Consider the following 14,325-nt stretch of genomic DNA (forward strand, 5'->3'; position numbering starts at 1 on the left):
AAATTCACACTGCTAGAAACTGAGTTTCAATAGCCATGGTGGGCAGAACACAAATAGGATATTGTGTAGGTTTGTTCTTAATTCCAAACAAACAAAGCTCTTGGAACAAATATATAGGAATTCTAACAAATGATAAGTATTCTCACCCTGGCTCATTTAATTGTCAACAGGGGTCAGTGAAGCATTGCCAAGGTGTTGAACTTTAAATTTTATAATAGTAGGAAAGAAATAGATCCATAAAATGGAAAGAATGATAAAGCATTCTCCTGTCCTAATACTAATACACAGCATTTCACTTGTGAAAATGTATCTGATGCTTTGGTGAAATAATAAGTATAAATGTTGTAACACTTGAAAGGTATGGAAATAGAATTGTTTGTCTGCCAGTTCTGTAAAAATGACAGCATTACTTGTTTTAATCTTAAGTGAACATGTCACTTGGTTTTACACAAGGGGTCAAGCTAGTTTTCTCAGCTTGCCATCAGCCAGGATGCATTAGTAATAGGTTGAAAAGATGGTCTTTTTGTATTAAACTGTTTTTCAGAAATGGTGTGAATATGACTAATTGAGCTTATATGCATAACGTTTCAGCCAGCAACGAAAAAACTCTAGACAAATATTTGTTAAAATATCTACAGAAAGGTGATAATAGTAATGGTCAAATATTTACATAGATCTTTAAACCTTAGTAGAACAAACTGACTTATAAAGCTAAACATCAGATTTAAAGAAGTGTCATTTTCGATAAGATAATTATAATTTTCATAGTTTGTCAAGTAAATTATTGAGGGTAATATGTGCCTCATTCAGTTACTGGATATTATGTGTCAAAAACTGACATATTTAACACTGTTATAATAGTTGGTTCATTGAAATAATGTTTTTATTTGTAAAAATAAAACAGCATATGTGTTAATTTCTTATGCAACTACAGAAACACTACTGTCAGTTACACCATCTGCCTAAAATAAAACACAGTCCCTAGTAAGATCTTGTAATAATAGCACTGTCCACCCATATAAACGTAACCAGCCTTCTTAAAACATATGTAATATGTAAGTAAAAACTCTAAAATGACTGTCATCATGTGTAAAAAGAAATATTTTGTCAAAAACTCGTTTACTATTAACTTTGAGAACATACAGATAAATCTGAACTACAATGTTGATGAAATAATCACAAATTGAGACACCCCATGAGGCATTCATCATTCTGTTAAACTATCCACCTAATATACTACCTTGGTAACACTGACTGCTTAGTAACAGCATCCAACTTTATAAAATACAAGTAAAGAATTTAAATGTATAAGTAAAAGTATAAACATTTGTTGAGACATGTTGAAATTTGTATGCAGTATAATGAAGGCATAGCAGTACTGTCTGCCTGCAGAACCTCAATAAGATATTGTGATAAAAACACCATCCGCTCATAGAATGACTGTTAGCCTTTGTGAGATATGTGTGAATGAAAACCATAAAGCAGCTATAAGCACGTATAAATAAAACTGTTTGTCAAGAGTTCACTTACTGTTATAAAGAATAAAAATCACAGTTATATGATAGAGGAATGGCATAAAAACATACTTAATTTTTGAAGTCAAACTAGTGAAACAGTAAAAATTTGTATGTTAAATTATTACACGATATTTAATCCTTTTTTAGGCCAGATTTTTATAAAAATTATGCTAAGCAAAGAAAGTTAAATACTACTGACTATCGATGATTTTAGTAACTATGTTAACATTGTTCTTAGTAGCATCATCGTCTATAGAACCTCAATAACACTATCCACCTGTAGAAACACCATCTTCTTTGTAACATGTACACAACATATAAGCAAAAACTGTGAAGTTGATAAGATTAAAATATCTTATTTAATTTTTTACTTATAAAGCAAGTCTGTAATTGTGATAATTGTAAATAAACCATTATATAAGTTAAATAAAATATTAGTTTTAATATTTTGATTAATGTGACATTGATCTACAGCACTCTCTTGTGGTTTGCTCATGAACTATCTGCACTCTCATCATCCAACACGACCTCTGATGCAACTTCATGAACTCTCTGGTGTCTATTAAGCGACAGTTTTGTGACCCTTAGGCAGCATCCTTTGATTTCTACTCACTTGGTGAACCCCCACTGAGGTGGCGTCCTTTGGGTGGCCAAAAATCCTTCTCACGACTGATGTATCAAGGCATCTAAATCTAACTAGGTGGTTAAGGCACTTGACTCCTAATCCGAGGGTCGCGGGCTCAAATCCCCGTCACACCAAACATGCTTGCCCTTTCAGTCGTGGGGGCGTTATAAAGTGACGGTCAATTCGTTGGTAAAAGAGTAGTCCAAGAATTGGCGGTGGGTGGTGATGACTAACTGCCTTCCCTCTAGTCTTACACTGCTAAACTAGGATCGGCTAGCGCAGATAGCCCTCGTGTAGCTTTGCGCGAAATTCAAAAACAAACAACTAAATCTAACAATTACACCTATGCAACATTTGTATTTAATGATTTTCCTAACTCAAACTTATAATTTATTTTTGTTTTTAACATTCAGAGGAATTTTTTTCTCTTTCACCTGTTAAACCCAAGGCATTTTTTATTTTAATTTTAGTTTTGACTCCTGCTATTTCTCTGATACCCTTGACTTTGGTCTCCTCTGTTTCTGTTCCATAGCTTCTATTTCTTGCTTTTTTCTTCCATTTCTACATAACCTCAAATATCTTCTTGAATATCAGTTTTATGTCTACGAATTTAAAAGGATAAATTCCAGAATGCCATTGCAATGGACAGAATGTGAAAGACCCTCCGCGGACCTTTGTAATAAGAATACAACGACAAATTAAATTCGAAGGCACTGGCTTCTCTTCACTCACTTTCCCACTGGTGTATTTTTCCATATATTAACGTTTAAACTTTTTAATGTCTCACTTTCTTTCAATTAGAATAATTCAAAACCATACTCATTTGAAAAGATATTTAATCCAGTCATCATTTCTTATTTGAATTAGCTATCGAAACGTTTAAAATGAAAAATAATCAGTATGTGGCTGTCCATCTTGAAATGTACAATCGTACAATTTAAAATAGTCAATGTGTGACTAACTGTTTTCACACAAATAAACATACACCATAAAGTAGTCAACGTGTGGGTATCCCTCTTGGCATATACAGTTGTACACTCTAAAATAGAAAGGAAATACACATATAAATATATACACAAAGTATTATTATAAGGCAGCGAATTATATATATATTTTGATTATGGTTTTGTTTATCGCTCATTTATTATTGCTTCTGTCATTTAGTTTATCTAAATGTTCAATTACATTAAAACACTAACTCACCTTCTAGCTGTTCATATTTGTTTTGAGTAAATAAGTATGTATTACAAAAATGACACCAGCTTCCCTAATAGTTATGTGGAGATATTATTAATCTAGTAAAATATTATGCAAAGTTATAATCACATGAGATGTACTCTCGTGACATAATGTAATGCACAAATAGCTTACCATATGCCGTATAAACTGAGTCACGAGAGAGTGAAGGATATAGTCAGTGAATTATTCCTGTTTGTCACTTGCTATTGTTTTTAATATAGAAAACTGATTTTGGACTATTGTGTTGTTCTTTTTTGAATTAGGTTTGTGTTCTCCTGGTTTTTTTCTTTCTGATTCCATTGTTTCAAATAATCAATTTTAACATTGGTATTTTATTGTTCATGAACTTTACTATCACGTCCTGGCTAGGCATATGCTTATTAACTGTGCTTTTGGTAAGTGCTCAATTTCATTCCAGCTGTTGCTGCAGTTTAATAATTTTTGTTGCTATTGAAACTTAGTTATTTTAATCCATTACGTCTGAAAATAGTCAATGCATGGATACATGTCTGTAAAATTGTACACCCTAAACTAGTCAGCACGTGGATATCTCTCTTGACATATTCCATTACACACCCAGAAATAGTTAACTTGTGGATATCTCTCTTGACATATTCCATTACACACCCAGAAATAGTTAACTTGTGGATATCTCACTTGCTACATGCAATTTAACACCCTAAAATTCTAAGCATATGGCTACACATCTTGATATATAGAATTGTATATCCTAAAACAATCAACATATCGATATCCTTCTCCCCATATATATCCTCACATCTTAAAATAGTGAGCATACAGATGTTCCTATCAACACATACCTTTACAAGCCCTAAAATATTCAATCGTACATCATAAAATACTCAACATATGGATATTCCTCTTCACATGTATAATTAATACACCCTAAGACAGAAGGAAAATGAATATTCCTCTTAACATATATACTTATACATCCAAGAACAGTCAGTACGTGGACATACCTCTGAATACATGTAAACCCCAAAATATTCAGTTTATACATATCCCTCTTGACGTATATAGTCCTACACCCAGAAATAATTAATGTTTGGATATTCCTCTTTTCACATAGTACTATACACCCTGAAATAGTCAGAATATAGATATCCTTTTGAACATACATAATTGTACATTCTAAAACAGTCAACTTGTGGATATCTTTCTGGACATATATAATCGTAACCAAAAAAAAGTGAGCGTGTACATACAGTCATGCACCCTGACATATTTAGCATACCAATGTCTCTCTTTACATATACAATCTGGTATCTTAAAATAGTCATTATATGGATACACATTTCTATAAATGTACACCCTGAAACAGTCATCGTGTGTATGTCCCTCTTTACATATACAATCGTGCGTTTTTACATTTCTGTTGAGATGAAAGAGGTCTTGACACATTATGATATCATCAAGCTGTATTTATGTTTTATTTTAACTTTCCACAAACTACTAATGCTTCTAAAACACAACTGCTTTAAATATGGGACGAGCGTGATCTACTGATTAGCGTGATCAGACTTTGCTCATGGTTCATGAGAGTGGCAATCAAATTCCAATTAATTTTTAAGTTAAGAATAAATCCAAAGCGCGTGAAGGATGTTAGCTGCCTTCCCCCTATATCCTGTCAGCTCAGAATTAGGGATATATATGCGCAACTAGCGCATTTTGTACCTTTGTGTGAAATTTTGAAATTAAACTTTAAAATATTTTATTTAAAAACTAGTATAAAAACACATAAAAATTACAGAACCAAAGCCTACTAAATTTTAACCCTCTTATACATATTTGCAACTTTGCTGCCCGTAAACAAACATAATAAAAATAAAGGGGCTTCGAGCTACTGGAAACCAAAGCTCATCATGAGCAATATCTGCTTTACATAAAGAATGTGAACATAGTGGTGCTCTGTGATAAAATATTAAAACATACAATGATCATGCGAGTCCAAACCATTCTGTTCATCTTTTGAGAATGAAAAGTCATCCTCTTTCCTACAGATAATTGGTATCTTTAGTCTGTTTTAACAAAGTATTCTTTTTTCGTAATAATTCTCAAGCATAAATTTGATTTCATATTCGACTTATTTTTCACAGACATTGATAGAGTGCGATTATACTTTCATGTCTTCGGTCACAGGAGTCTCTTCGGCATTCCTATTCAGATCCTATCCAGCTTGGTGTCATAATGATGTGGTGTCACACACATAACATCATGCCTGATCTGATCTTGGGGACCCTCTCCTTGGCAGGTTTGTATATAGCAGAAAAGATCTTATAATTGTGGAGCTGTTTACGCCTATAGTAGCAATTAAATTCAACTAAAATGGGAACGGGGCAATCAAAAGAGAAAGTATATAGGAGAGAAAAGTGAAATTGGACTCTCGTAACTCACAAAATTCGGAGAAATCGAATGTGACTGATTGGCTTTTATATATACTGATAACGATAATGCTAAAATAATCAGAATCGTACAATATTTATTCTAAATGCTTCAATATTTAAATTCCTAAAAATATTACTCTTGACACTTTCTTTGTAGTCCACCTAAAATAAATAAATAAATCATGGAAAAATGATCAGAAAGCATGGGCTGTATAAAGGTCAAAATTATTTATATGTTACTTACGGTTTTTCCTGTGTGTTTAACTAAACCTTTAAATCAGAATATTAAATACAAGAATCTTTTTGACAATATCAAAAATCTATTCCTGCTACTTTAAGTTTGCTTTAATTAAGAAAAAGATTTAGTTACTTGTTCAAAAAAGAAAACTGAAGAAAAATCTATAGAATTTTTTTTTCCATTTTTGTAATAAATAAAAATAAAAAATATATCTTAGGTCTTCAGGTGCTCTTAATTAAAGTACTTATTTTACTTGCAGTAAGGGCGTGAAACTCCTAGCAAATAATGATTGATGACGTTTTGCCTGCGTTGAAACCTTAATCTCTTTTCTCACTGCATCCATACATACATAAGTACCTGCATACGTTAACTACAATATCGCATGTTTTGAGCATATTTACACGTACCCGCATAACAAGTATAACAGTGTTGATCTTGACACAACTCTGAATTGAACTTTAAAACTATTGTAAAGAACTTTAGTTAAAAATCACCAACTTAAACAGAACATTAATGAGCTTTTTCCAGTAAAGCACAAAGTGCTAATAAAACCTCTCTTTGAGTTTTTTCAACTAATTTCCTACCCCACACAAATGTTTGTTTGTTTGTTTGTTTGTTTGGAATTAATCACAAAGCTACACAGTAGGCTATTTGTGCTATGCCCACCACGGGTATCGAAACCAGGTTTCTAGTGATGTGAGTCTACAGATATACTGCTGTGTCATAAGGGGACCCCATATAAATGATAGGTTTGATTTCGTTCAAATTTTTTAATGTATCATCCAAATACACTTTTAGGGAAAAAAAAAAGTCAAATCGCGCTTTAGTTCAAACAGTAGGCAGTATTTCATAAACAGAATAAAATAAAGCAGTTTGGAATTATTCACTTGGCATGACTATACATATATACTGTAAAACTGAATTTACATTCACTATGACTCGTGATGGATGCGAATATTGTCAAGTAAATTAGTTTTGCTGTGTTTATGAGATATCGCCTATTGAACTAAAGTAGAATTTTAGTTAGTTAGTTTGTTTGTTTCTTATTATTTTTCGCCCAAGAGTTTGTAAATGAGTGTTGCATATTTCTGTGTTACATCAGCTCTAAACCTTTACACCATAATCATTATTGTTTAACTAGACCTTCATATGAAAGTAACTCAAGCAGCTTACATAAGGTTTGAAAGTTTCTTATCTTCATAGAAAGAGAAAGTGTGAGAAAGAGCTTTAAGCAATAGAGATATTAAATGACACTTTCCTTAAGAGCTGAATTATAAGACATAAGCTTCGGGAGCGAGTGATCCGATGAAAGATAAGGTATTTTTCTCCTCATATGTGTGAATAATCGATGTTTATATTTTTGCTAGATAAAGACTGAAAATAGTAAAAAATCAAACATTCTAGAAAACTTTATGTGGCTCTAGAAACAAAAATTAACAAAGCCGATGAACAAAAGTTTGAAGAACTGTTTTAAAGGTGCGTATTGCTCAGGGTAAAGCAACTTAGGAAATGATGGTGGAGCAAACATTATACGCGGCCTAGATAACTAATGAATGAATATTTGCTTTAAAATTACAATCAATGCTATAAGTGTAACTAGCAGCAGCTTGCTCGCCAATTTCGATTTAATTCCTTTAAACCACAAGCTTAATCCTTTTTAGCTGCAACTTTTTTTCTCACTTAAGGTGTTTTTGATTAGCTATCATGTCTGTTTGTCAATGCACACAAGAAAGTGACACTCGATAGCAATCAACATTATCTAGGAGTGCAATCGTATTATTCCGAACAGATCTACATTATACAAAACCAACCAGATTCTTTATAGTATATAGTAGTGGTTTTTTCTCTCTAAAACAGTGATAATAGCTTCCTTTATAGTAACGCCATGGAATCTAGATTAACAGTTTCCTGTTATCACCCGCATGCACTTGGTGCGGACGTATCAAACATTATTATTTACCCTAATTGCCTATGCTAATATCATATGACAATAAACGCTCTTTAATTAGAATTTTATAAAATTTAGTAAATGTTCGCTTAAAAGTTGGCAATGAATAATCAATAATAATCGTCCACTCGTATGATTATTTTAAAAACATTAACAAGAAACTGTTAATCTAGTTTGCTCAGCCTAACTTATACTTATATATCTGCACATGCTTTAATTTTAACGTTTTGCTGCTCTTAGTAACTCCCCTTAACCTGAATAAAAAAACTAAAAACAGTATCCTTTAGCTCTTAAATGAAGCAATAATAAAAATTTTAGACCAATAGCTAACCTGATCTTTCGCGTAGGAGCGCGAAAAATGTTGGTCAATATTTAGCTGTTCTTGTTGAATAACTTTGCACGTGTGGCTTATATTTTAACAAAATTTTACACCTAATTGTGGATTATAAAGATCTATTAGTATACCAAAATTGAAAATATTCATAAGAGATAAATATATTTCTCTACCAAATAAAGTTTTCGGACTTTCGGTACGAATTAGAAATATAGGAAAAACTTTAATCAAAATTGTAAATTTTATATATCGTGTATTTCTTATTGGATTGCCTTGAAATTTGCTAAGTGAAGTAAAGGTCCGGTTGAGCATATGCAATGAAAATATCTGTTAGTGTGGATTACCAAAACCCAAATTACAGAAAGTGAAATATCGCGAAATCATCACTCCTGTTAATAACACAAAGTGTGTCCTGCAAGTTGTTTTTGTACATGACACCCTACCATGTATTTTAATGTTTAAACACGCATACCAACGTGCTTGTGATGTATGGTACTATTTTATCATTTTCTTCCATCTGTTTCCTTTCGTGATAAAAGACTGTACAAACATAATATGCAGCAATGAGCTCACTCCTGTGGAGATATATCGAATGAACTACGCCATCTTCCTTATTCTGGTAGTTTTCAAACCAAACCCAAAACTCGAGACATTTCGAATAGTTCACACTCTTCTTCAGATGAATGAATAAGAAAAATACTGCTAAATTCTTAATTACAATTTCTTATTCTGGTTTTATTCTATTAAACAATTTACTTTTTTTTTGTCCCAGACAGATAGATATGCGTTTTAAAAGTTTAGAATTTGTAACTATATGCACAAAACAAAATCAAAAATGTCCAGAAAATCTATTGCTGACCTTTATTTCACAAAAAATCTTCATATATGCACAAACATTTACCTTCTTCAACAATAGTTCTTGCAACAATAATTTACTATTATGTGTCTACAACGATCGATAAAGTAGCTTAAATGACTACAGGGCTTCCCACTGTTACAAACTTATGAGATTTTGCTACGTTAGTAATAAAATAAAAGGAACTCTCTGCCCTCATAAAAGTATCTTGTCGCAGTCGTTAACCAGACATAAAATACACATGATTTTCCCATCTTGCTAGAGTATTTTCGTGACAATCAGTCGACTGCCATCTATTGTAGCTCAAAGGTTCGGTTCCGAAACTTTTTAGTTTTGAATTTCGCGCAAAACTACTCTAGGGCTATCTGCACTAGCCATCCCTAATTTAGCAGTATAAGACTAGAGGGAAGGCAGCTAGTCAGCTTGGCATTCAGATAAAAAGAAACCTATCGAGGAAGCACTTTTTCCCGAGAAAGCCATCGGACTTCAATGTGAAGCACCAAATGTTTATGCACACTTCCCATATCCTCACAGAGTAAACTGAAGATTCCCGCATTGATTGGTCTTGACTTTATAAAATTAACTCTTTTTATGACATTATTCAATACTTAAGTCTTCTGGCATTCGTTTCATTGCTAGTGCATGACGATGAAAACAGCAGTGTATACTTTCGATGTCCGGATTTGATTTGTTTTTTATGTGTGCCACTGCGCCTGAAAATTTTCCAATCATAGCTGCAGCTCCATCAGTGCAAATACTTGAGCACTGGATCTCATGTTCTTCCATAAATAAATCAATCAGTTTAAATATTTCTTCGCCTGTTGTTTGAGTAGGCAAAGGTTTGCAAATTAGCATATCTTCTTCAAAACTAGCTTCGTGAATATAGCGAACAAACACAAGCAACATCGCATAACCTGTGACATCTGTTGATTCATCCATCTGAAGCGAAAAAGTTGGACTTGCTTGTACTCGCCTTATTAACTCAGTTAAACAATTTGTTGACATATCCTTGATTTTTCGAGAAACCGAGTTGTCAGAAATGGGCACAGAGTTAATGTTCTCAAGAAGTATCTCATCAATCGTTCACTCTACCAACTCTTTTGCGCATGGTTTTATAAAATCTTTTGTACCGTGTGAGTTTCACTTGCTTTTGCATACAGTAACTAGTACAATATAAAGCAATGCACCTTTGTTGTCCTGATGAACAAACAAACGAAATGTAGCTTTCGTTGCATTTAATTGCAAACACTTTCTTTTGAAATACTCGGAAGTTGGATTTTTTTAATTGGGTTTGTTTTTAATTTCGCCAAAGCTTCTCGAGGGCTATCTGTGCTAGCCGTCCCTAATTTAGCAGTGTAAGACTAGAGAGAAGGCAGATAGTCATCACCACCCACCGCCAACTCTTGGACTACTATTTTACCAACGAATAGTGGGATTAACCATCACATTATAACGCCCCACGGCTTAAAGGGCGAGCATATTTGTTGTGACAAAGATACGAATCTGCGACCCTCAGGTTACGAGTCAAGTGCCTTAACCACCTGACCATGCTGGGCCTTTTAATTGTGAATGTTTGGTTTCTAGATGCTGTTTTAACTTTGCTGGGTGCAAACTACTGTTACTCAACACTCAGGGACGGATTAAGGAAATTGATGCCCTTAACACAACCCAACAATGGTGTCCCCCTCGGCCCCTCTATTGCTTAACTGACAAGACATTAAGAGTCAATAAGTGCTGACAGTGAAATAAAAGTTTGAAAATGTATAACCCTTCTCCTGTTTCCTTCTAGGTCATACTCCAGGCCAGACCCCACTACCACTTTAAATAAAAACTTTTTTATTTTATTTATTTAACAGATTGGGCATGGATCAAAATCAAGCAATGACTGAGGCTTTTTATTTATAAATGAGGGAAATCACTTCTTTGATTAATGATGATTAAAAATAATTATTTTTACTGCATATTTGTTTTCATTCCGAGATAACATCTCACTTTGATTTTAACAAATTCACACTTTGATGTGAACAAAAATTTACTCAAAACCCTTTTATTAAAAAAATTCTCACTTTGACGTTAACAATTTCTCACTTTGAACTTAAAACCCTGTAAGCAAATTATTTACTTATACCTTAATATTTATTTAAATTTTAAAAAGCTTTCTTTTAGATTTTTTAATTGCAAAGTATTTGATCAAGTCCTCAAAACCAATTTGGCGTAACAAATTCGCTTTTATACTTAGCAGAGACAAGGCATCCAGCCTGTCTTGCCGCATAGGTTTTCTGTTGGTATTTTTTAATATGCGTGAGTTGAGAAAATGAACGCTCAGCTGTGCAAGTTGTGACCATTAATGTTAAAAACATACGCAATTTCAATGTCTACGATTGGAAATGCACACTCAATTTTGTCTTCTGAAATTATTTTATAAAGTTCACTATGACTGAATCTGGTTCTTATAGTTTTTGTTGCACTGAAGTTATGGAGCACAAATGAATGAAACTGTTGAAGCTCGGCAAAGAGATTAGTGTCCAAGTGCTCTGGATAAGCATCAATTAGCTTTTGGGAACACTGAGAGTACCTTTCAGTTTCAGCAGATAATTTAGCACATCCCTTAGGAAAGAAAATCTGTTTGCTATTTCTTTGTACGCCTCTCCTCTTCTTCTCATGTGGGTTTCTAGTTTGTCAACAATTGTGTAGTAGGTGTTGATATGAAATTTATCTCTGGCATTCATATCTACTTCTTGTGCATCTGCGCCATTGAGTACCTTCTTTCTGACACGTTTGCAAGTTTGAGCTACATTGTAATCAACATCTGGTAGTATTTCCTTTGGAACTGCTTCATATCTTTCAAAGTCATCCCTTAAAGTGCGTAGTTGGTCAGCTAATGACTTGTACATATTTTCACGTGTTTTTAAGTTCATATTCTCATTTTGCAGAACTTGACTTGCTTTATGAAACTTTTGCAAAATCTCATCCCAATGATCAATATAAAAATAAATTCTAGCTTTTACATCTTATTTGCAATATTGTCTGCTTCTCCTCTAGAGTCTCCCTTTTGTGACTGGTCTTCAACTAAACATTCTGAAGCTTCCAAAATCTTAAAAAAAGACTTCAAAATTGCTGTTGTTGCCAAAGCATGTGCCTTCCATCTGGTATCAGAGAAAGATTTTAACCCACTTTCATTTCCAAGACAAGTTTTAAGAATTTTCCTCTGGCTGGTTGAGGCTGAAAAATATCTAGAGCAAATTCATTGTAGAAAAACAATTAACTGCCACTTGACAGCAGTCAACAGCACTTCGGTCTACCAGACTTAGTGAATGAGCTGCACAGGGCACATATATGGCAAACAATTCTCTTCTACGATCTTTTGCTGCGTCCCTTATAACGCCCAGACATGTTAGCAGCATTGTCATAAGATCGACTCCTACATTTTGAAAAATTAAGTTCGCAAACTTCACGTAAACACTGCAATACCTGTTTTGCCATTTCCTCACTATTATGGCTTTTCAGTTCCAGAAAGGTTAAAAAACGTTCAATAGGCTGCCCATCTATTAAGTATCGAAGTACAACACTTGACTGATCTATATGTAATATATATGGCGTCGAGTCAACTGACAAGCTAAAATAATCAGAAGAATTTACTTCGTCAACAATGAACGCGTGGACCTTCTGAGCCATTGGTTCAACGAGTTCTTCACAGGTAGTTTTGGACAAGTAAGAAGAATTCCCTTTTCCAGAGTTTCCATATTTCAAATTGTGTCCTGTTAAAAATGGATCAAACTGACTTATGAGCTCAAGCAGTCCCAAAAAAATTCCCATTCTGTAGTGAACCATATTTTTCATCTGTTTCTCGAAAAGCCAAGCCACGTTCAGCTAGCATACAAATAACAGCTATTACATGCTCCAAGACATGTTCCCAGTAATTGCACTCTTCTTTAATTTGTTTTTCCAATTCTTTGTAGAAGCCTAAACCTTGTCTGGGAGTTAAGTATGTTAGCATAGAGTCTCGGTGAGTAGTGCTTCTTTTATGATGATCAATTACAATAGTATTTTGCCAGTCACTGAACCCTTCTCTTTCAACAAAACGCGAGGAAAATTTAGGAGCAAAAAGTTTACAAACAAAGCAGTAAACTGACCCTGCTGAAGGTGAATACAATAACCACTCTATCTTGTATTGCTCACCATTGGCTTTTACCCCAAAGAAAAGTTTTTTGTGAATAGTATCTCGTTGGTTTGCCACTATTGAAAGTCCGGCAAGACTTGTCAAATAGCTTATTGTGGTGTTGACAGTCAGTGGATCCACAAGCAATTCAATAAGCCACATCATCAGCAGAGAAATCGAGCCACAACCCAGGATCTTTTGCTTTAGTTTCTTCATCTTTTGTTGACTGAAGTATTTTACCATAATCTAGTAGGTTTTCATTGTCAGCAAATATTTCAACTTCAGACAGTCTTTCAGAGCAACTTGCATCAACATCAACACCAGAGATATCATCATAATTTACAGACAAATTTACAGATCAGTTGTGAGATTTGTGCCAGTTGAACCAGCCTGTGACACCTCAACGTCATCATGATGTTCTGACCTTGAAGTGGACAAAGTGGTACTTGTAGGTGTGGAGCTTGGTTCAGCTTCAATCTTTTCAGAGTCAGATACAGTACAAGTGACTTCTGATGGCGGAGATGGGTTTTGATTTGGAAGATCATGTTGTGTACGTTGAGTGAAAAAATTAGCTTTCCAGTCTTGGCCACTAAATCCAAAACCTTTTGTTGGTTATTTTTTGCTAGTTTTATCTTTTGTGCACCACTTAATTGAATACATTTCATCTTGCAGTCTGAAAAATATAGAATCAAAAATTTAAAAAACAGAAAAGAATATGGATCATATATAGTTATAATGATTAGAAGAACACTGAAATTAAAAAAGAAAAACGTTCGTAAGACAGTCAAACAAACTAAACTCTAGGTCTACATTTAGACAAAGATTGTCAGAAAGCTATCCTAGGACCTAGGTCCAAAGCATATAAACATGAATTCATAAATACCTTTATCGAGTTGCTGCATTCTGATTTGTTGAATTTTAGGAGAATTAGTTTTCAGTCATTGCAAAAGTTTCATTGAGGTTGTTGCTACGGTAGCTGTATGCAAGTAACAATGTCAATG

This window comes from Tachypleus tridentatus, chromosome 10, assembly GCF_004210375.1.
Source record: "Tachypleus tridentatus isolate NWPU-2018 chromosome 10, ASM421037v1, whole genome shotgun sequence".
In the NCBI taxonomy this organism is placed as follows: domain Eukaryota; kingdom Metazoa; phylum Arthropoda; class Merostomata; order Xiphosura; family Limulidae; genus Tachypleus; species Tachypleus tridentatus.